Source organism: Pristiophorus japonicus, chromosome 5, assembly GCF_044704955.1.
Source record: "Pristiophorus japonicus isolate sPriJap1 chromosome 5, sPriJap1.hap1, whole genome shotgun sequence".
NCBI classification, from domain to species: domain Eukaryota; kingdom Metazoa; phylum Chordata; class Chondrichthyes; family Pristiophoridae; genus Pristiophorus; species Pristiophorus japonicus.
This window is the reverse complement of record NC_091981.1, coordinates 46,541,024-46,566,006: the sequence shown is the minus strand read 5'-3', so window position 1 is coordinate 46,566,006 and position 24,983 is coordinate 46,541,024. Positions and strand designations below refer to the sequence as shown.

Genomic DNA, 24,983 nt, shown 5'->3' with positions numbered 1-24,983 from the left:
TTTAATCTCATACCACTAAACTGCTCTGACTTTCCCTCAATTTTCCCATCTTATTCCAAGTAACATCCCTAGTGTTATCCAGTGCCTAAAATCTTTTTAGTACTGTTATCTTGTGTGTTAGTCCACTGCTTTTTTACATTTGCTTACTAGCCACCCGGTCCCCATCACTTTGCCCACTGTCAGTTCTCAAAATGTGCTTTGAGTTGAGCTCTCTCTTTTACTGAGTCTAATACCAACCATGTATCATCTGTGTACTTTTCACACTATGCCCCTGAGCTCACAAACCATGCTCTCTATTCCACTATCCACTCCTTAATTAGCAAATAGTTCACAATAGCAGCCCTGTCTGAATTCTTAGCTCCGATGTCTGAATACAGATCACATGAAGGATAAACCAATGTTTCACAGACTTTTTTTAGCTGGGCTCCACCTAGCAAATTTTGTAGCCTCTTGTTCCCCCTACCAATAGATGCAGGTACTGGTAAGCCTGTCAAGCAGTGGTGATTTGAGAATCACCGCTGAGAACATACAGAAAACAAGCGGAAGGAGTGTGCAGCAAACCAAACTCCCCACCCACCCTTTCCTTCAACGACTGTCTGTCCCACCTGTGACAGAGACTGTAATTCCCTTATTGGACTATACAGTCACCTGAGAACTCACTTTTAGAGTGGAAACAAGTCTTCCTCGATTTCGAGGGACTGCCTATCCAAAGGGGATGGAGTATACAAGCAGGGAAGTCTTGCTACAGTTATACAGGGTATTGGTGAGGCCACACCTAGAATACTGCGTACAGTTTTGGTTTCCATATTTACGAAAGGATATACTTGCTTTGGAGGCAGTTCAGAGAAGGTTCACTAGGTTGATTCCGGAGATGAGGGGGTTGACATGAGGAAAGGTTGAGTAGGTTAGGCCTCTACTCATTGGAATTCAGAAGAATGAGAGGTGATCGTATCGAAACCAATAAGAACATAAGAAATAGGAACAGGAGTAGGCCATACGACCCCTCAAGCCTGCTCCGCCATTCAATAAGATCATGGCTGATCTGATCATGGATTCGGCTCCACTTCTCCACCCGCTCCCCATAACCCCTTATCCCCTTATCATTTAAGAAACTGTCTATTTCTGTCTTAAATTTATTCAATGTCCCAGCTTCCACAGCTCTCTGAGGCAGCGATTTCCACAGATTTACAACCGTCTGAGAGAAGAAATTTCTCCTCATCTCTGTTTTAAATGGGCGGCCCCTTATTCTAAGATCATGCCCTCTAGTTCTAGTCTCCCCCATCAGTGGAAACATCCTCTCTGCATCCACCTTGTCAAGCCCCCTCATAATCTTAAACGTTTCGATAAGATCATCTCTCATTCTTCTGAATGCCACTGAGTAGAGGCTCAACCTACTCAACCTTTCCTCATAAGTCAACCCCTTCATCCCCGGAATCAACCTAGTGAACCTTCTCTGAACTGCCTCCAAAGCAAGTATATCCTTTCGTAAATATGGAAGCCAAAACTGCATGCAGCATTCCAGGTGTGGCCTCACGAATACCTTATATAGCTGTAGCAAGACTTCCCTGCATTTGTACTCCATCCCCTTTGAAATAAAGGCCAAGATACCATTGGCCTTCCTAATCACTTGCTGTACCTGCATACTATTCTTTTGCGTTTCATGCACAAGTACCCCCAGGTCTCGCTTAACTGCAGCACTTTGCAATCTTTCTCCATTTAAATAATAACTTGCTCTTTGATTTTTTTTCTGCCAAAGTGCATGACCTCACACTTTCCAACATTATACTCCATCTGCCAAATTTTTGCCCACTCACTTAGCCTGTCGATGTCCTTTTGCAGATTTTTCATCTTCTCCTCACACGTTGCTTTTCCTCCCATCTTTGTATCGTCAGCAAACTTGGCTATGTTACACTCAGTCCCTTCTTCCAAGTCGTTAATATAGATTGTAAATAATTGGGGTCCCAGCACTGACCCCTGCGGCACCCCACTAGTTACTGGTTGCCAACCAGAGAATGAACTATTTATCCCGACTCTCTGTTTTCGGTTAGTTAGCCAATCCTTTATCCATGCTACTATATTATCCCCAACCCCGTGAACTTTTATCTTGTGCAGTAACCTTTCATAGAAACATAGGGCCCAAGTTTCGGGCCGCGCCTAAAATGGTGCAGCCCGGACCTGGACGCCCATTTTTCGCGCCACAAAGTGCGCCTAAAAAAACCCACCTATTCTCCGGCTCCCTGCAGACCCTCTGAAGCTGGGCGCAGCGCAGCATGAGCTGTGGGGGAGCGGAGCCAGGTCCCTGCGCTGAAAACAGTGCCGGGACCTCTGCACATGCGCGCTATGGTGGGCGCGCATGTGCAGTAGCTCCAGGCGCCCAAAACTGTGGGAGGGGCCCGAAGCACGCAGCCCCTAGCCCCACCCAACTTGACTCCCGCTCTCCCCACCCCGACGTCCGCTCACCCCGCCCCCCCCCCCCCCCCCCGGTGACCCGACCCAACCTCCGCGACTCTCCCCGACCCTCTCTTCCCCCCCCCCCGACCTCCGCGACTCTCTTTCCCCCCACCCCCGACCTCCGCGACTCTCTCCCCCCGACCTCCGCGACTCTCCTCCCTCCCTCCCCCCCCCCGACCTCCGCCCTCCCTCCCTACCCCCGCGATCCCCCTCCCGCAATCTCCGCCCCCCGCCCGCGATCTCCGCGACCCCCCCCACCCCCCTGCTGCCGGGACCCAAGACCCGACGCCACCTACCTGTAAATCCAGCCCAAAGTTTTTGGCCCGGCCGTTCAGCCTCCTTCTCTCTCTCTCTCCCCTCTCCTCTCCTCCCTCCCATTCTCCCCCTCCCGTCCCCCCCTCCCCTCCCCTCCCCCTCCCCTCTCCCACCCTCCCCCCCCTCTCCTCCCCTCCCCTCCCCTCTCCCCTCTCCTCTCCTCCTCCCCCCCTTCTCCCCCTTCCCCCCTCCCCTCCTCCTCCTCCCCCCCTCCCCTCTTACCCCCACCCCAACCCCCACCCCCTACCACTCTCTACCTCCCTCCTCCTTCCTCCCCCTCTTCCCCCTCCCCCCCCCCCCACCCTCGCTGTCAGAAACACAGACACTGACAGAGAGTGTGAGAGACACACATACACACAGACAGACAGAGAGATAGAGACACTGACAGACACACACTGGGGGGGCCGTCCCAGCACGCTGTTGGAGGACTCCCGGTGCTGCAGTCGGTAAGTAGAAAATGTTTTATTTATTGATTTTTTAATTTTTTAAATTTTTTATAAATTCTTTTTGATTGGTTTATTGGTTAATTTATTGATGTATTTATCATTTATTATTGATGATGGCTCTTTATTTGTAAAACTGAAATGTTTAATGTTTGTAAACTTCCCTTTAAACCCCCCCCCTCTTTCCCTATGCCTGATTTGTAACCTACGCCTGATTTTCTGAGCATACAAAAATCTACACTTACTCCATTCTAAGTTAGTTTGGAGTATGTTTTCACTGCCTAAACTTTCAAAACGGGCGTAAGCGGCCAGACACGCCCCCTTTTGAAAAAAAAATCTGTTTCAAACTGAAACTGTTCTAACTGACTAGAACTGGAGCAAACTAAATGCCAAGAATTGCAATTTCTAAGATACTCCATTCTAAACCAGTTGCTCCAAAAAAAACAGGAGCAACTCAGGCCGAAACTTGGCCCCATAGAAAATAGGTGCAGGAGTAGGCCATTCGGCCCTTCGAGCCTGCACTGCCATTCAATGAGTTCATGGCTGAACATGCAACTTCAGTACCCCATTCCTGCTTTCTCGCCATACCCCTTGATCCCCCTAGTAGTAAGGACTACATCTAACTTCTTTTTGAATATATTTAGTGAATTGGCCACAACAACGTTCTGTGGTAGAGAATTCCACAGGTTCACCACTCTCTGGGTGAAGAAGTTTCTCCTCATCTCAGTCCTAAACCCTGACCCCTGGTTCTGGTCTTCCCCAACATTGGGAACATTCTTCCTGCATCTAACCTGTCTAAACCCATCAGAATTTTAAATGTTTCTATGAGATCCCCTCTCATTCTTCTGAACTCCAGTGAATACAAGCCCAGTTGATCCAGTCTTTCTTGATATGTCAGTCCCGCCATCCCGGGAATCAGTCTGGTGAACCTTCGCTGCACTCCCTTAATAGCAAGAATGTCCTTCCTCAAGTTCGGAGACCAAACTGTACACAATAATCCAGGTGTGGCCTCACTAAGGCCCTGTACAACTGTAGTAACACCTCCCTGCCCCTGTATTCAAATCCCCTCGCTATGAAGGCCAACATGCCATTTGCTTTCTTAACTGCCTGCTGTACCTGCATGCCAACCTTCAATGACTGATGTACCATGACACCCAGGTCTCGTTGCACCTCCCCTTTTCCTAATCTGTCACCATTCAGATAATAGTCTGTCTCTCTGTTTTTATCACCAAAGTGGATAACCTCACATTTATCCACATTATACTTCATCTGCCATGCATTTGCCCACTCACCTAACCTATCCAAGTCACTCTGCAGCCTCATAGCATCCTCCTCGCAGCTCACACTGCCACCCAATTTAGTGTCATCTGCAAATTTGGAGATACTACATTTAATCCTCTTGTCTAAATCATTAATGTACAATGTAAACAGCTGGGGCCCCAGCACAGAACCTTGCGGTACCCCACTAGTCACTGCCCCCGCCATTCTGAAAAGTACCCATTTACTCCTACTCTTTGCTTCCTGTCTACCAACCAGTTCTCAATCCACGTCAGCACACAATCCCATGTGCTTTAACTTTGCACATTAATCTCTTGTGTGGGACCTTGTCGAAAGCCTTCTGAAAGTCCAAATACACCACATCAACTGGTTCTCCCTTGTCCACTCTACTGGAACCATCCTCTCAAAATTCCAGAAGATTTGTCAAGCATGATTTCTCTTTCACAAATCCATGCTGACTTGGACCTATCATGTCACCTCTTTCCAAATGCGCTGCTATGACATCCTTAATAATTGATTCCATCATTTTACCCACTACCGATGTCAGGCTGACCGGTCTATAATTCCCTGTTTTCTCTCTCCCTCCTTTTTTAAAAAGTGGGGTTACATTGGCTACCCTCTACTTCATAGAAACTGATCCAGAGTCTATGGAATGTTAGAAAATGACTGTCGATGCATCCGCTATTTCCAAGGCCACCTCCTTAAGTACTCTGGGATGCAGTCCATCAGGCCCTGGGATTTATCGGCCTTCAATCCCATCAATTTCCCCAACACAATTTCCCGACTAATAAGGATTTCCCTCAGTTCCTCCTTCTTACTAGACCCTCTGACCCCTTTTATCCGGCAGGTTGTTTGTGTCCTCCTTAGTGAATATCGAACCAAAGTACTTGTTCAGTTGGTCTGCCATTTCTTTGTTCCCCATGTGGCACCTTGTCAAATAAGGGAATAGGGGGTTATGGGGAGCGGGCAGGGAAGTGGACTTGAGTCCATGATCAGATCAGCCATGATCGTATTAAATGGCGGAGGGGCGAGGGGCGAGGGGCGGAATGGCCTACTCCTGCTCCTATTTCTTATGTTCTTATGATGATGATGATTTGAGAGAACCTAGAAGTAGTCAGTTGTGGCTCAATGATAGCTCTCTCGCCTCTGAGGCAGAAGGCTGTGGGTTCATGTCCTGCTCCAGAGACTTGAGTACATAATCTAGGCTGACACTCCAGTGCAGCACTGTCGGAGGTGATGTATTTTGGATGAGACATTAAACCGAGGCCCCATCTGCCCTCACAGATGGACGTAAAAGATCTCATGGCACTATTTTGAAGAACAGGGGAGTTCTCCCTGGTGTCCTGGCGAAATATTTATCCCTAAAATTAACACCACTAAAACAGATTGGGATAGAAATTCCAATGTCGCGGGCCCGTAAGAAGTTTCTATGGACCTGCGAAGGCATCGGAAAAGCCGGTTTTCATTGCGCAATGCGCATGCACTGAAAACCGGCTTTTCCAATCTGCCAAGCTGGAGCTTGACAGATCGTAGACACCTCCGGAGTGAGGACGTTTGTACGGGCAAGATTGTGGGATTTACGCATATTTTGCCTGCCAAATATCCTCAAAACTCTTGCGCCTGATAGAAGCAGGCGCATAGCCTACTTTTACAGGCATAAGAGTTTAAAAATCTATAAAAAGCATGATTAAAATCTAATTTTAAAAAACGTATGTTAAAACCTTGCCCACTCAGGTAATGTTATTTTAAACTCTAACCCTAACTTTTTTTTTAAATCGGCAATTTTTTTTTCTTTAAAAAACATGTATAACAGCTTTAATTTCTATTAGTGTATTGTGTGAGGTGTTTTTTAAATGTTTTATGTAGTGTTTGTGCGTTTTGGGGTTTTTCTCATTCATAGTAATAGAAGATTCGTAACGAATCTCCTATTACTATGAATGAGAAAATACTTACCTGTGATTGGGTGTCCAGGCCCACGTGACTCCTGCGGACATCCCGACGTGAACACGCCACAACGCGCAGTCACGAGAGGCCTCTGGACCGGGATCTCGAGCGGGCGCTATTATTATTTATGTCTATTATTTAGTGCTTTGCCCGCGGGAAGTCCTGGAGAGGAATTTCTGCCCCATTATCTATCCATTTTCACATTGCTGTTTGGGGGACCATGCTGTATGCTACATTACAACAGTGACTATACTTCAAAAATACTTAATTGACTGTAAAATGCATTGAGATGTCCTGTGGTCGTGAAAGGCGTTATATAAGTGCAAGTCTTTCTTTTTAGTCTGAAATTCATTTCACACTGACTTAAGTATGCATGCAATGATATATGTATATTACTTCACCTCAAAACTAAAAAGATCAAATGAGAGAGATGAGCTGTCCCAAAAGAGACAACTGGCTTGGATCTCTGCAACCGTTCCAGCATCCAGTCACAGCACATTCCTACTCATGGTTTGGATTTTGGGTTTATTTGTTTATATGTTTGCAAAAGACAATTCCAACAAAGACCAGATTTAAATAGATAAATCTCTACAGGTAGAATTCTCGAGATATGTGGATGAACCTTTTTAAACAGGGCTTTAAACAAAACCTTATAATTGCTCACCCCTCAGGTTCACAGTTTCATTACCAATTCCGATTCCAAGTCATGTTTTCTCAGTACTCATTCCCTCTGGTTCCATAACCCACAGGCACTAAAATACTTGAAAACACAGGCTTCTTACAACCGTAGTCTTTTATTAGTAAAAGTAAGAGGCAGTCTTATCAGGAGGCAAAACAGGTTGTACCCCCACAACACATTTAATGTGCAACTGATAAAAAAACCAAAATAATCCAAAAGCTGACATTGAAGTACATCTTTCAACAAAGCTGTTTGCACAAAAATGCAAAATCATGGAGTTTACTTGGAAGAATTCCAAAACACTTCATTGCCAGTTTTATCAGTTCTGTTCACTTCCCTCTTTGCACTTGTTGATTAAATTTGTTTGTTTTGTTGTGTTATGTTCCCTTCTTCCATGTACGAAGTTGTATTTTTGACCTTACATAGCTCCCAGCCCCATGCACAATTGATGACAGCTGAGCCAGCTCTACCCACAACCATTTCTGTGGTATCTAAAGTCCCACTAAATACCAGGAAGCGTGAACCCAGGACATCATCCACACACTCAGCCACTTCAGTCACAACTTTGCAGCAAGTTGATTGGAGAAATGTAAAGAATTATTTTTTTTTTCCATAAATAGGAAAGCTCGCCACCACATTCAACTGAAACCAGAATATAAACAGCAGCATTTAATCCACATTGCTTTTAATGGCCCCGATTTTGAGGTCAGCGGCAAAGGAATGGCACTTGCCGTTCACCTCGATGACAGCTGCCCACGAAGATTTTACGGGCTTTAGAGCGCAGACTTGCTCTAACCTGGCGTCTGTTTCAGTGCAGTGCCCTCTACAACGGCTCTGTGGTGAGCTGCGAAAGAAACAGCAAGGTTCTTCAACCAAACAGATTGAAGAACCCTCATTGAGACATGCAGCGTCTAATCCAGGAAGTATAATGCAGGACATTTAAATTAGATTTAAATGAGTACAGATAGCAAAATAAAGATTGGGAAATACAAATGGGATTAAGGGAGAGAGATAAAAGGGAGAGAAAGAAAAAGAAAAAATAAGATTTTTCTTAAATCTCAACACTAATTTTCTTCTGAGGAAGAGACTCCACATTTGTAAAATTAAATTTTCAGGGCCAAAGAGGTTGTTTAACAGTAATTATCTTCCAATTTGCGCGTTTAACTGCACATGTGCAAACTCCAGAAGTTGCTGTCCAATTTATCCCATTATAACAGTGAGTGCTGTTAACCTCACCATTATTCTTATCGCAAAATCCGGCCCAATATATTAATGAAAAAATTTAAGAATCACTTCTTTACTTAAGCCCAAAGCCCTATCTTGAAGGCTTAGTATGAATGCCACAGACTATGGGTAATATATAAAATATATTTGATGTCCATGGGTGATATTTTAGATGTGAAGTGTTCCTGTGTTGTTTCTCGCATCATGAAAATTGTACCCTTTAAAGAGGTACTCGGGTATCTCATTTCCCATCACATTGGATATAATAAAAGCACAGTTTGGCTGTATATTTTTTTTAATTTATTTTATACTGTCACAAATCACCTACCTCTGTGCCAAATCCCTACATGTTCTCTTCACTCAACTCAAAATATTTTCCCTTCACCAAGGCACTCCATTTTATTTGTCTCTTAATTTCTGAAATCTAAAGAAAAATTGATTTATTGGTTAATGATAGCCCTCCTTTCTTTGAGAAGCACTGAGATAGACCATTGCCATCATTCCACTTTCCATTGCAACCTGGTCTTTCTGTATTTACAAATTGATCTGTTTTCAAACAGTGTAAACAACTGGGGCCTTGAAATGGTGTCATTGGATACTAGTGTACGAATACTTCACATGTTAGTCAAATTGTATCTTTCCTGATTTAGCTAAAGCATTAATCTGTATTAAATAAATTAGCTAACACCTCCACTAAGGTAGCAGGAAAGGAATTTCAGATAAACACATTGGGGGCGAAATTGGGTAGCGCCGTGTTTGGGGTGTTAAAGTTTGAGTGTTTGAACATTTAGCGCCTGGCAAGATGGGAAGCACTTTTCCCTCAGAAATTAAGGGAGGCGGTATCTGAGGCCCTAATGGGGTGCTATTACCAGAGATGCACCCAATTTCAGCTGACTTTCATTCAGTGATAATCAGTTTGCTGCTCAATCCAGTTCTTAAAGGGGATGTCATTTCAGCAGCACCTGGTCATTTTCATCATTGCTGGAGTAGACTGAGAGCTGCAAGGAAGGTCTGCGATGGCTGCTCCAATACCTCATAGAAGGGCCACTCATTTCAATGACCTGGCATTGGAGACATTGGTGGGGGCAATGGAGAGAAGGAGGGATGCACTGTTTCCTCCATTTGGGAGAAGGCCAACTCCACAAGTTTTTAGGGCCATGTGGGCAGAGGTGGCCGCGGAGATGTTGGCCAGCACCATGGTTGACAGAAGCCTAACACAGTGCCGCAAAAAATTCAATGACCTCAGTCGGGTGGACAAGATGAGTACATGTTTGCACAATTCTTACATACCAGCCTCCGAGCCTCTGTCTGTGCACACTCTGCAAACCAGCACTTAACCCAGCAGGCAACCACCAACCATCTGTGCCAATCACCGTCACAGCCTCATTTCACACCTTGCCTACATTTACAGCTATTTAACCATAGCAGGCATATCTTCCACATACATAACTGGACCTTTACACAGGTTCCTTTCTTTTGCAGCCCAAAATGGCACACAACAGAATGGAGCAGCAACAGATTGGAGGAGAGGAAGCTGAACTGCGCCAGCTTACTGACCTGGAGGAGCGAGTGTTGCGGCTCATTGGCCCGCGGGTGGCGGGTGCTGTGACCGGTGGAGATGTCGAGCCCGCTGGGGTAACAATGGTGTCTTTATCCCCTCTTCTCATCCCACTTCCTTGTTAAATCAGAAAGACTTATCACTTTCCATTTCCTCATTCTGTCTGCCTTTGCTCCATTCCTGCCCCCCTGCCCTCACCTTAATACGAGTCTTGTGCCATTTATGCTTTCAGATAACCATGCAGATGAGCAGCCTGTGCCTCAGCCCCCCCCCCCAACTGAATCACAAAGGAGAAGAAGAGGGAGAGGAGGAGGAGGAGGAGCCAAGCACTGCGATACTGCTTCTCTCATCCACAGTGCATCCCTCCTTCTCTCCACTGTCCCCACCAATGTCTCCAATGCTCAGATAGGTCCAATGACAAGGGTGCCCGAGAGCCTGTTGGAAGTGGTAAGAAGCATGGAGGAGTCCGCCTCCCACATTGTACACAGCTCTGCGCACACCATGGAGCTTATCATTACTAGTGTGCTCCCAGAGAGACCATGCGGATCCAGACCTCATGACATGTGTCATGGGCGATGTGGCAGCTTCTACTGCAGCACAGGCGGAAGTAACACAACATCTTCGTGCTGCAATAGAATCAACAGTTGCTCGCATGGAAGCTCAGACTGCTCTCATGCAGTCTCAGCTTGATGCCACGCAATGTCTTGGTGCTGTCATGCAGTCTCAGCTGCATGTCGCATAAGCTCTGACTGCTGCTATCGCCGCTGGGTCCACCACAGTCGACCGGGAATCACACGGTGTTGCAGCAGCCCAGCAATCTGTGCTCCAGTAGATTGGTGGGGATGGTGAGGTGCTGCCCCGGGAGTGGCACTGGGTCGGTGGATCAGGAACCTGCTCTGTTCTCTCAGTATGACAGCATTCCTGAGCCTACCAGTGTCACTCCGCCATTACACTTGTTGCTGCCTATAGCCCAGAATGCTGCCGCCCAGCCTGAGGTGGTGCAGTCTGCAGCTGGGCCTTCTAGGCCCAGAGCTAGTCGAGGGCATCTTACAAGGCCATCTGTAATCTCTGGCCCTGATACACAGCAGCCTTCCATGCCATGCTGCAGCACAGGGGACACACATTAGAATAGGTCAATGAAAAAGGGTCAAAAGGAAATGCACAAGGGTGATGAATAAATACACAGTTATACATTTTATTGTTGTGTGATAAATGTTGATTGGAATGTTTAATGTTTGCTGTTGTTTCTCATTTCAATCTTGGGGCTTTGGTATGGAAGGGCAAATTGATGTGGTGATTGGGATGTCCACAGGAACCGGGAAATGGGATGGAAACGAGCTCTGATGAGACGGTCACGGAGCTCCCTTGCAGGATCATGATGGAGTCACTGCCTCCTCCGTCGTGGCTGTTGCTGCTCCTGCTCTTCGTTGTCCTCCTGCTATTGCTCCTCTTCCTATTCCTCCTCCTGAAGTGGTGCAGCTATGCCTGGTGGCAATGGCTGTGCCCTCCTGATGGCCAGGTTGTGCAGCATGCAGCAGACGATGACGAATAGGGGTACCCACTCAGGCGATTACTAGAGGACTCCTCCCGAGTGCTTCAGCACTCCGATGGTCTGCTCAATGATGTTCCTGGTGGCGGCATGGCTCTCATTGTACAAGTGCTGGGCAGGAGTGGTGGGGTTGCGGAGGAGAGTCATGAACTATGTAGATAGCGACTATCCCTTGTCTCCAAGCAGCCAGCCGCGAGCTTCGTTTGGGGGTTGAACAGAGCAAAGAGAAAGGATCTTGGCCCGGAAAAACAAAATGTAGAATCAGTTTGAGTGGAGCTAAGAAACAACAAGGGACAGAAAAAACTAGTGGGAGTAGTCTGTAGGTCCCCTACAGTAATTATGGGTGACTTTAACTTTCATATAGACTGGGCAAACCAAATTTGCAGAAATAGTGCGGAGGAAGAGTTAATGGAATGCATTCAAGATAGTTTTCTAGATCGGTATGTCAAGGAACCTACGAGGGAATTGACTAATTTATATCTGTGCAATGAGGCAGTGTTAATTAATAACCTTGTAGTAAAGGAGCAGTGATTATAACAGGATTGAATTTTATGTTGAGCTTGAGACTGGTTTAGTTAAGTCCTAAACTAGGGTCCGATACCTGAACAGAGCAAACTACATCGGTATGAGAAGGAGTTGTCTAAGGTAGGTTGGGAAACTACATTAAAAGATATGACAGTAAAAAAGGAATGTCAAACATTTGAAGAAATAAAAACACCATGGGAAAAATGGTCCAACTGTGGCGAACAAGAGAAATTAAACATAGCATTAGCTTAAAGGAGGAGATTTATAATGTTGCCAAAAAGAGCAGTAAGCCTGAGGATTGGGAGGATTTTAGAATTCAGCAAAGGAGGACCAAGAAATTGATAAAGAAAAGGGAAACAGAGTATGAGAGTAAACTAACAAGCGAAGTAAAAACAGACGGTAAAAGCTTCTATAGGTATGTAAAAAGGAAAAGATTAGCAAAAGTAAATATGGGTCCCTTACAGACTGAGACAGGAGAAATTATAATGCGGAATAAGGAAATGGCAAAGAAATTAAACAAATACTTTGGGGTAGAAATTTCCCTCCACCGGAAACGGGGCACACCTACCATTTTTGAAGTGTTATGGATGCCGCAGCCTATCCAGCAAAATTCAGCTCCTCGGGGGGTCTTTTTTCCAGCAGGGCGGAACTGGATCATCATGGGGGCGGACGTGGGAGCGGAGCGCGGTGGCAGTCACTAGCGGGGCGGCAGTGGGGGTGGGACGGAGTGTCTGCAGCTGTCAGTCATCAGCGTTGCGCTGATGGCGTCGCGCTGGTGGCGTCATCGCGCTGGCTCATCACAATGTCTCTTCCCTTCAGTTAAAGGGGAGGGCCGCTGCGAACTCTGCATTAATTTTAGTTAGGTCCACTGGGCCACCAGGGACGGTTTCGGCTAGGCCAGCAGCCTGGCACCCAGAAGGGGGTGCCAGGCTGCCTGTTGGCCCGGCCGAACCCAGGGGCATAATTGTCGGGCCGACCGGGCAGTCGTCCAACAAAGAAAAATAACTTGGAGGCCCCGGCAGCGTGTCCTCCCCTTTAAGGGTGGCTGTGCCACCATTTCACACAGATTGCACCAAAAGATTACAGCAAAAGCTGTCTGGGGTACCGTCTGGTGCTGGGGCCGTTCCCACAGGGAGATTTTGGGTAAGAGGCAATTTCGCAAGGGGTTCCCCGCCAGATGGTAAGGGGACGGCACGCGGCGGGAAAACGGGTGGAGCAGTCCCGGACACAGCTCCGCTCCTGGGGAAGGGCAATTTCTAAAATGGCAGCCCCTCCACAGAGAGTCAGCGGCCATTCCGTGACATCCCGTGGCTGCCGCTTTCCAGCGGCCAGAGGCCTTACTGGGAAGTGCAATTCTGGCCCCTTTGTATCTGTCTTCACAGAAGGATACGCAAAAAAAAACCCCGAAAATAGTGGAGAACCAAGGGTCTAGCAAGAATGAGGAACAGAAAGAAATGATATTAGTAAAAAAAATAGTACTGGAGAAATTAATAGCCGATAAATCCCCTGGACCTAATGGCCTACATCCTAAGGTTTTAAAAGAGGTGGCTATAGAGATAGTGGATGCATTGGTTGTCATCTTCCTAAATTCAATAGATTCTGAAATGGTTCTTGCAGATTGGAAGGTAGCAAATGTAGCCCCACTATTTAAGAAAGGAGGGAGAGAGAAAATGAGGAACTACAGATCAGTTAGCCTGACATCAGTCGTAGAGAAAATGCTCGAATCTATTATTAAGGACTTGGTAACAAGACACTTAGAAAATAATAATAGGATTGGGCAGAGTCAACATGGACTTAGGGAAGGGAAATCATGTTCGACAAATCTGTTAGTGTTTTTTTAAGGTAGTAACCAGCAGAATAGATAAGGGGGAACCAGTGGATGTGATGTATTTTGATTTTCAGATGGCATTCAATAAGGTGTCACACAAGAGTTTATTAAACAAAATAAGGGCTCATGGGATTGGGGGTAATATACTAGCTTGGATTGAGGATTGGTTAATGGACAGAAAACAGAGTAGGAATAAATGGGTCATTTTCGGGTTGACAGACTGTAACTAGTTGGGTACAGCAAGGATCGGCGCTTGGGCATCAGCTATTCATAATCTATATCGATGATTTGGATGAGGGGACCAAATGTAGTGTATCCATGTTTGCTGATGATACAAAGATAGGTGGGAAAGTAAGTTGTGATGGTATGTAAACAGACTAAGTGAGTGGGCAAGAACATGGCAAATGGAATATAATGTGAAGAAATGTGAAGTTATCCATTTTGGTAGGGAAAATAGAAAAGTCACTCACCTTTCCCCGACATCGGGTCTGTCAATGCTGAGCAGATCTGACACGCAAGCAGCGGGTTCACAGCGGGGGATCTAATTCAGGTAATTAGTGACTTGTTTAGAGCCACGTAAGAATGAATTTCAGCTCCCCTCTGCATTTGACAGATCGTCCACGGGGTCCACGCCGGCCGTGGACCTCGTCTGTCAAGCTGAGGCTGGAGTTCAGTGGCCATTGAGTCAGCTGTTGAGCTGACAGTTTCAAATGTACAGTAAAAGCTCCCAGCTTACAGATATATCTTCCATCAGCCACAGACTCTTCCTCACTACATTTCCATAACACATTCACCATGCTGCAAGTCTGTACACAAGTCTCCATCCAGTCTGACCTCATTACCTTCCTCACCATTGACAGATCGCTTCTGTTATCTCTACTTCACCTGCCATCTATTCCAGCAACATAGGTGCCCTTGGTCTGCAGACTCCCACCACTATCAGCCCCAACACCAGCAGCAGCAACAATAATACCACCATCAACTTTCTCCGCAATCAACTGATGCTGCACAGGACAGAGGGCATTAACACCTGACCACATTGCTGCCCGGGAGGCCAGGGATGGCCTCATCATGGCCAGACTTACTTCACTTGACGCTGTACATCCTGGCTGCCACATGATGTGCCAGGTTAGCACCACCTCACGCCAAAACCATAAAGCATCCCTACAATGCCCAAGCCATTCCTTTCACACACATCACTATTGCGGGGGGTACACTTATACCTCACCATTCACTGCAACTCACTAAGCCACTTCCAAAGGTGCACACAAAGTGTTGAAAATAAAGATTTCAATGTTTGACAATACATTAACAGAAACTCTACATGAACATTGGCTAAAACACTCAAGTGCCTACCCTTGTGCATTGTTAGTTGGTATGATTGCACTAGGATGAGGGTGAATGTGAGGGGTGGCTAGTGAGATGGGGATGTGATAATGTACATAGAGAGGCATGGGTGGAGGTGCAAGGTAAGTTAGTGTGTGTAAGGATGTGCAGGAATAGGGTAGGGAAGGCAGAGTGATGGGGATGTGATGAGAGACTCAGCAGAATGAGGTTGAGTGTGGCTTTGTACTAACATTTTGTGATCTACTGAGATCATTGAAATGTTTGTAGCACTGCACCCAGGTCCTCCTGACTGCATCCCTGCTTGTGACCTCCTCTGCAATGTGCTACCAGGCTGTGTTAATCTCCTGGGGAGGTCTCTTCTGCCCATGGGAAGGGAAGAGGACCTCCCTGCATGCTGTGACTCCCTCCATAAGCACTGGAGGGAGTCATGGGAGAGGCTGGGTGCAGTCTTGCACTTCTGTGCAGTGCTTGTCAGTGTTTGCAGCACCTTACTGCTGCAGAACACTGACAGCACACATGTTAAATTTAAGTTGGCCATGGTCCCTTTAAGGAAACCAGCTGATGATGCGTCACGAAATTAGATCACCAGATCTGCTTCCTCTAATTGGCTGGGAAACGCGCTGGGCGGGCTTAACAAGCCCAATCAAGGGAAATTCATTTCAGAGAGTGGAATGGAGCCAGCAACAGGTAGGGACCCGCTACCAACATTGCCTGCCTCGGACCTGTCGAGGTTAGTAAAATCACAGCCTTAATCTGCGAGACTCAGCTTTACTTCTCCGCCACCACTCTCACTCAACTACTATTGCTGTGCTGTCTGACTGTCTGTCCACCATCCAGTCATTGATGAGTCAGATATTTAGCCATTTTCCTTCACATCATTTGTAGAATGTACCACATGGTTACCTTTGGAATACAACATATGTTTTTCAAGCAATTACCTTTTACATTTGGTTTATGTGACCTGCTCCTAAATGGAATAGCTGACACATATACAATAAATGTACAGTATTCTATTAACTTCACAAAAGCAGACACTATCACCTTGGATATCATCGTGGTCCAAACCAAGTAGCACCAGACAGGCACCGTTTCAGACATAACCTTTGGTGTGGGCTGTCTATGACCAAAATAAATTCTAATAAGTAGTTTAGTCACTGTCAGATAAAAAGTAACCCGTTTCTGCTTCATTGGATGGTCATCAATTTACAGGCCATATTTGTGACATTATGTCCACAAACATTAAGCATTTATACTTTGCAAGTAACTTATTTAATGTCAGTAATTTTATCTTAGTTAATTTCTCTTTCATTTCAACTTTTATTCATTTATTTTCTTCAAATCACAATTTGAGTGACTGTTAAAATTCAGGTTATTTCAGTAGTACTGTAGCTATTAAATCTAAGTATCTCTATCCACACTTAACCAGGTTCTTACTTCCTTTCGCTTCCAGCTTGTGCAGTGCTTAAAAATGCAAACTATCTTTTAATATCTTCTCCTGTGACTTAGTGATTAAGGCAGTAATTGAGCCAGAGAGATCAGGACGATGCCAAGTTCGAGCCTCAGTTGAGTTACTTCATCTCAATGGAGTAGCAGTAAGAAGGCTAGAATTAACTTCAGCACGCACAGAGAAAGAGAGAGAAAACTCAGTTAGCACCCCACTGACCTCTGCTGGAAATGTCAGGTGAAGTCAGAATCAGTCTTGGCTGTGAAACACCCTCCGTCAAATAGCACACCAAAACCTACTGTCAAGTCTCAGCAAATAATGCCCTGGTGGGATGCCAGAAGGACCTGCAGTACTGTACCCTGGCATGGATTCTGTGCTTTTAGGAGAGAAGGAGGTGAGAAAATTGTCCAGATCAAAGGGAGAGAAAACAAAACACTACTTGAGAATTATCGAGATGTTCACTTGCATTAGGATGGCAGATTGAAATGGAAAAAAAATCCATTAATTAGATGTGATTTGGATCAGGTCCATAGGGGGAAATTTTAATGTTCTGACGCATGGGGGGGTGGTGGGATGGGGTGCCGATGCGGTAGCGCGCAGTTTCCGCTGTGGAATTTTAACTCCACAGTGTGCGTGTGACATCACTGATAGGTTCCCTATACAGACGTCCGCCTGATTGACTTCCGTCGAGCGGGGGACGCTGGAAAAAGGACTGCAGCTGCAGGTAGGTCTGAGCCCTGACTCCGGGGGTGGGGGGGCTGATGGTATGGGAGCTTCGGGGTCCTGGGAGGAAGTACACCTGCTCCTCCCAGTCCACAAGGAGTGCTCCCCAAGGCTGTCTTTGCCTCGCTGCCGGTATTACCAAGGCCCGGCAACCCTAGCCGGCCACAGTTAAGCCTGCAAGGCAAGTTAAATCCAAGGTTTCCAGCCTCATTGTCATGTTTAAAGTGCCAGCCTGCCTCCATTAAAACATGAAGTGGGCAGGTTGAGATCAGGATTCACATTTTTAACACTTTAACCTCCCACCCGACCTAAACCTGCCCATTTTTGAGGGTTAAAATTATACCCATATTCTCACCTGCAAAATGAGTGCCGGTCTTGATATGCAAGATTCATGTTGGTATTCAACACGTATGACAGACCCTTAATGCTAAAAACCGACTAATGCATAATGCAAATCAGTTTACTAAAAATATAAGCTCCTTATTTTTATAAGGTAGTTAAAGATAATGAAATAATTAAAAACTGCACAAAGCATTAATGTTGTGTGAATGCTCGTGCTTTCAGTAAAGGTGTGCATGCAAACACCAAACTTGTGGCATATGTTGTCCTAAAAATGCATTATCTCTGGAATATTTAGGTCTTGGCATTACAATATGGCTTTACAAGGGTCTAGCGAGTATGAGGAACTGAAATAAATTAGTATTAGTAAAAATATAGCACTGGAGAAATTTATGGGACTGAAAGACGATAAATCCCCTGGACCTGATGGCCTACATACTAGGGTTTTGAAAGAGGTGGCTATAGAGATAGTGGATGCATTGGTTGTCATCTTCCAAAATTCCATAGATTCTAGAACGGTTCCCACAGATTGGAAGGTAGCTATTGTAACCCCGCTATTTAAGAAAGGAGCAAGAGAGAAAATGGGCAAGTACAGACCTGTTAGCCTGACATCAGTCGTAAAGAAAACGCTAGAATCTATTATTAAGAACATGGTAACAGGGCACTTAGAAAATAATAATAGGATTGGGCAGAGTCAACACGGATTTATGAAAGGGAAATCATGTTCAACAAATCTGTTAGAGTTTTTTGAGTTTGTAACCAGCAGAATAGTTAAGGGGGGCCAGTGGATGTGGTGTATTCGGATTTTCAGAAAGCATTCAATAAAGTGCCACACAAGAGGTTATTGAACAAAATTAGGGCTCATGGGATTGGGGATAATATACTAGCATGGTTTGAGGATTGGTTAATGGACAGAAAACAAGAGTAGGAATAAACAAATTGGTAGGCTGTAACCAGTGGGGTGTCGCAAGGATTGGTGCTTCTACCCCAGCTATTCACAATCTATATCAAATATTTGGATGAGGGGACTAAATGTAATATATCCAAGTTTGCTGATGATACAAAGCTAGGTGGGAATGTACGTTATGAGGAGGATGCAAAGAGACTTCAAGGGGATATAAATGAGTGGGCAAGAACATGGCAAATGGAATATAATGTGGAGAAAAGCAGAGTATTTTTTAAATGGGGAGAATTGGGAAATGTTGGTGTTCGGAGGGACCTGGGTGTCCTTGTACACGAATCACTGAAAGTTAACACGCAGGTACAGCAAGCAATTAAAAAAGCAAATGATATGTTGGCCTTTATTACAAGAGGATGTGAATATAAGAGTAAAGACGTCTTACTGCAATTATATAGGGCCCAGGTGAGACCGCACCTGGAGTATTGTGCACAGTTTTGGTCTTACCTAAAGAAGGATATAATTGCCTTAGAGAGAGTGCAACGAAAGTTCACCAGACTGATTTCTGGGATGGGGGGATTGTCCTATGAGGAGAGATTGAGTAGACTAGGCCTATATTCTGTAGTTTAGAAGAATGAGTGATCTCATTGAAACATACAAAATTCTTACAGGGCTTGCCAGGGTAGATGGAGGAAGGATATTTCCTCTGGTTGGGGAGTCTAGAAGCAGGGGTCACAGTCTCAGAATAAAAGGTCTGCCATTTATACAGAGGAGAAACTTTTTCACTTAGAGGGTGGTAAATCTTTAGAATTCTCTACTCCAGAGGGCTGTGGGTGCTCAGTCTTTGTGAGTATATTCATGACAGAGATCGATAGATTTTTGGATATTAAGGGAATCAAGGGATATGGGGATAGTGCAGGAAAGTGGAGTTGAGGTAGAAGATCAGCCATGATCTTTTTGAATGGTGGAGCAGGTTGAAGGGGCTGAATGGCCTACTCCTGCTCCTAATTCTTATGTTCTTATGTGAATTTTAGTAGGTGAACGTAAATGTATTTGCATGAAATCTCCCCTACATCAACAGAGGCATTAGGCGATTTAAAATCACTTGATTAGGAAAGCATAGGGAGAGTACCTTTAGTAGAAAGTACTACACAATCTTTAATTATTATTTTTTTAAAGATCTTCTACCTATTGTATATTAAAATTTCAGTGAAGTATTTCAGTAGGACAGCACAATTAAAGTAGTTAATTCATCATGGAATTCAGACACAAACCTCTGTCTTGGTTATGATGTCTTTTGCACCTGGAAGATTAGAGTACATTAGTTATCCTGCATTCCCAGACAGGTTGCTTTACTTGATGGGAGCACAATTGAGATCGAGGGCTATACTGTAATATGCATTTCCCAACCTGTACTCCTGTTAAGCGAGCATTGGGAGTGTGAGATAATTGAATAAATCCCATATTAAATTCATTGTCCATGATGGAATAATGAAGCTCTTGCATTTGTCCAGGATTCTTTTAAATCACTTGCAGTATGAGAAAACGTTAATCATGTACTGTACCAATAAAGTATGATATCCTGTATTTACTTGTGGTCATGCTATTTTAATGTTAACTATGAATTAAGTAATAAAAGTAACTTTTGTTACAGAAACGATCTTATTAAAAATGTAAGACCCAATTATGGCACATTAATGAGCTGGCAGCTCATTGGTTGCTGGTTGGACAGGTGGAATTCATTTATGCTGAATCAAAACATTCCACATTAGAATATGATTGTGTAGAATGATTTTTCCCTTCTGTATACTTGATAACAGCTGAAAGATGTTGGTGGAGGCTGTGGAGGTTTTTGGTTGTATAGATGAGCAGCAACATGGAGTAGTCAGCATAGCTTTACGTGTGCAGTTTATACGCTCATCAGTTTGTGGAGCTAAATATAGGCTAACCAAGAAGGAAAGTGTCATGTATGTAACACCACTGTATTACTGTATACACTCAACCTAGATGCACACCTTGACCACAGGGGGTGAACTTGTGGGAGACACTCCTTGCCTGATCACTCAGGTATAAAAAGGGAGGTCCCACGCAGGGTTAGCGTCTTTGGAGTCCTGTGAATAAAGAGTTAAGGTCACAGAGTGACCTTGTCCCCAGAATGTGCCTCGTGTGGTTTCATACTGTAGAGTAAGGACTTTAATTGGCGACGAGAAACGGGAATTCACGACCCATGAGAATGGCCACCGGTAGCACGGTACTGTGTTAGGGAAGACTGGGTCGACTTTGTCAAGAGGCTTCAGCAAAGCTTCGTTATGAAAGAATGGCTGGGGAATGCACCGGCCAACAAGCGAAGGGCTCATCTTTTGACCAGCTGCGGACCAAAGACTTACGCGCTCATGAAGGACTTACTAGCACCTGAAAAGCCGGCGGACAAAACCTTTGAAGAAGTTAGCAAATTGATCGGGGAGCACCTTAAACCAGCAAGTAGCATACATATGGCCCGACACAGATTCTACACCCACCAACGTCGTGAAGGACAGAGCATACCGGACTTCATAGCGGACCTCTGGCGTTTAGCCAGCCTCTGTAAGTTCACAGATGCCTGCAGAGGGAAGATGCTAAGGGACTTCTTTATCGAGGGCATCGGTCATGCGGGAATTTTCCGCAAATTAATTGAGACCAAGGATTTGACCTTGGAAGCGGCGGCGTTGATAGCTCAAACTCATGGCGGGGGAGGAAGAGACGAAAATAATATACGCGCGCAATTCTGCCTCTAACGCGGCGATGGATCAGGGAGTCAACATCATCAATGCGACTCAGAGCCCTGCAGGCAGGCAGGGGCAGTCCGACACTCCCCAGGCAGCAATAGACCCCAGTGTAGGACTTCAACAGAGACAATGGCAGGCTGAACGGACATTCACGCCATCACAGTGGACAATGCGGCCCGGGATGGGGCCATTGACACCCACTAATAGGGTACTTAAGAGCAGTCAAAGGCACAGTCAGCGCGGGATGCCTGGCCATAATCCCTTTGTTCCCAACAATGGAAATTTTAACTCATGCTGGAGGTGTGGGGGCAAACACTCAGCTAGATCTTGCAGATTTCAACAGTTTGCAGGAATTGCAATCTCAGTGGCCACTTAGCTCGAATGTGCAGGAAGTCTGCAACCAGACTAATATATGAGGTGGATGGACCAGAAGAGGGTTCTTTAAGGCAGGATGACTTTTGGGGCAAATCGATGGACGCCGAGGTTCAGCGGGTCCATGTGGCGAATATTCACAGTTCATACACCAAAACGCCACCAATGATGATGAGGATTTTATTAAACGGTATCCCTGTACGCATGGAGCTGGGGCCAGCCAGTCACTCATGGGCGTTCAGCAATTTGAGAAGCTATGGCCACTTAAAGCCAGTAGACCCAAATTAGCACGTATTGAGACACAATTATGGACTTACACTAAATAAATCATTCCGGTGCTAGGCAGTGCAATGTTGGCTGTCACACACAATGGGTTAGTGAATCGGCTGCCGCTCTGGATTGTCCCGGGCAATGGTCCTGCACTGTTGGGGAGGAGCTGGTGAGCCGAGATGAACTGGAAATGGGGGGATGTTCACGCAATGTCACCTGTGGAGCGAAGTTCATGCTCACAAGTCCTACAACCATTCGATTCACTATTCCAACCTGGCGTTGGGACTTTCAAAAGCACTAAAGTAGTGATACACATCACCCCGGACACCAGGCCAGTGCACCACAAAGCCAGAGCGGTGCCGTGTGTGATGCGGGAAAAGATCGAGAGTGAATTAGACCAGCTGTTGAGAGAGGGCATCATCTCGCCTGTTGGTGATGCCCTCATCAGCGACTGGGCGAGCCCCATCATTCCCTTCCTAAAAACGGATGGCTCTGTCAGGATATGTGGCGACTACAAGGCCACCATCAATCGGGTGCCCCTACAAGATCAATACCCATTCCCGAGAACGGAGGACCTCTTTGCCACGCTGGCAGGCGGCAAGCTGTTCACCAAGTTGGACCTCACTTCAGCCTATATGACCCAGGAACTAGCCGACGAATCTAAACTACTGACCACCATCACCACTCACAAGGAACTGTTTGTTTATAACAGGTGCCCATTTGGCATTCGATCAGCGGCCGCGATTTTTCAACGAAACATGGAAAGCCTGCTGAAATCCATTCCTGGAATTATCGTATTCCAGGACGACATCCTCATCACGGGTCGAGACACCGAGGAACACCTCCACAACCTGGAGGAGGTGCTACGCCGACTGGACCGGGTAGGCCTGCGACTCGAGAAGTCTAAATGTGTGTTCTTAGCTCCTGAGGTTGAGTTTCTGGGCAGGAGGGTTGCTGCAGATGGGATTTGGCCCACCGAATCCAAAACAGAGGCGATTCGACGAGCACCCAGGCCTTGCAACACATTGGAGTTGCGTTCATTCCTGGGACTGTTGAACTATTTCGGGAACTTTCTGCCGAACTTGAGCACGTTGTTGGAGCCGCTACACGTGCTCCTGCGTAAGGGCTGCGAATGGGCTTTTGATCCGGCACAAAACCTACTTTGTTCAAACAAGTTGTTGACCCTGTACGACCCCTGTAAAAAAAATTGGTTCTGACATGTGATGCATCGTCCTATGGGGTTGGGTGCGTGTTGCAGCAGGGCAATGCTGAGGGTCAACTACAACCTGTGGCTTATGCCTCCAGGTCGCGCTCTCAAGCAGAATGGGGATATGGGATGGTCGCGAAGGAAGCGCTTGCATGTGTATATGGTGTAAAAAAAAATGCATCAGTACCTCTTTGGTAGGAAGTTTGAATTAGAGACAGACCACAAGCCATTAACATCCCTGTTGTCAGACAGCAAGGCTATCAATGCGAATGCATCAGCTCGCATACAGCGATGGGCTCTCACACTGGCTGCTTATGACTACTCTATTCGTCACCGGCCCGGCACTGAAAATTGCGCTGACGTGCTCAGCAGGCTTCCACTGGCCACCACTGAGGGGGCAGCGGAGCAAAGCGCCGAGATGGTCATGGCTGTCGATGCCTTTGACAGCGCAGGCTCCCCCATCACAGCCTGCCAGATCAAAATCTGGACAAACAGAGATCCCCTCCTATCCCTGATTAAGAAATGTGCCCTGACTGGGGATTGGGCGCCCGCACACGGAGCATGCCCTGAGGAGGTCAGACCGTTCCACAGACAGATGGATGAGCTCTCCATCCAAGCTGACTGCCTACTATGGGCAGCCGGGTAGTTATGCCCCAGAAGGGCAGGTAGGCATTCATCAGGGAACTCCACAGCGAGCACCCTGGCATTGTGCTGATGAAGGCCATTGCCCGGTCTCACGTTTGGTGGCCTGGAATTGATTCAGACCTGGAACACTGTGTTCGCAGGTGCACGACGTGTGCCCAGCTGGGTAATGCCCCCAGGGAGGCACCGCTCAGCCCGTGGCCCTGGCCCACCAGGCCATGGTCACGCATTCATGTTGACTATGCGGGCCCGTTCATGGGTAAGATGTTCCTCATTGTGGTAGATGCGTACTCAAAATGGATCGAGTGCATCATTCTGAATTCATGCACGTCATCCACCACCGTGGAAAGCCTACGTGCGATCTTTGCAACCCATGGCTTGCCGAACATCCTGGTTAATGATAACGGCCCATGTTTCACAAGCTACAAATTCCGAGAGTTTATGTCGGGCAATGCATCAACCATGTCAGGAGTGCGCCATTCAAGCCGGCCTCCAATGGCCAGGCGGAACGTGCGGTCCAAATCATTAAGCAAGGGATGCTCAGGATTCAAGGACCCTCCCTACAATGCCGCCTATCGCGTCTCCTGCTGGCCTATAGATCCCGACTGCACTCGCTCACGGGGGTCCCGCCCGCAGAGCTACTAATGAAACGGTCACTCAAAACTCGGTTGTCCCTCATTCACCCAGTCCTGACCAACATAGTTGAGGGCAAGCGCAAGTCACAAAACGAGTACCATGACCGTAATTCGAGGGGGAGATGTATAGAAATAAATGATCCTGTATTCGTCTTCAATCACGCCATGGGGCCCAAATGGCTTGAGGGTACTGTAATTGACAAAGAGGGGAATAGGTCATCGTGGTAAAACTCAACAATGGTCAGATATGCTGTAAGCACCTGGACCAAGTAAAAAAAAAAGGTTCAGCATCGACACGGAGGAACCTGAAGAAGACCACGAGATGGAGTTCACACCACCGCCAGTGAACGAGCAACAAGAGCAATCAAAAGAATGCACAGTCCCTGCGGTCAGCCCGGACAGGCCAGAATCACCACAGGTGACAGACACTTACGTCAGTGTCCAACAACCAGAGCCCCAACTGCGGCGCTCCACGAGGGAGCGTAGACCACCTGAAAGACTAAACCTATGATCCTAATAAGACTTTGGGGGGGGGGGGGAGGTGATG

The 24,983-nt window shown here is 46.3% G+C and overlaps 1 protein-coding gene across 2 annotated transcripts in view; it reads left to right on the top strand.

The window, feature by feature from the left end:
- The window catches only part of osbpl10b (oxysterol binding protein-like 10b), a 347,280-nt gene that overhangs the window by 307,946 nt on the left and 14,351 nt on the right, over positions 1–24,983 (top strand). The window lies entirely within an intron of this gene.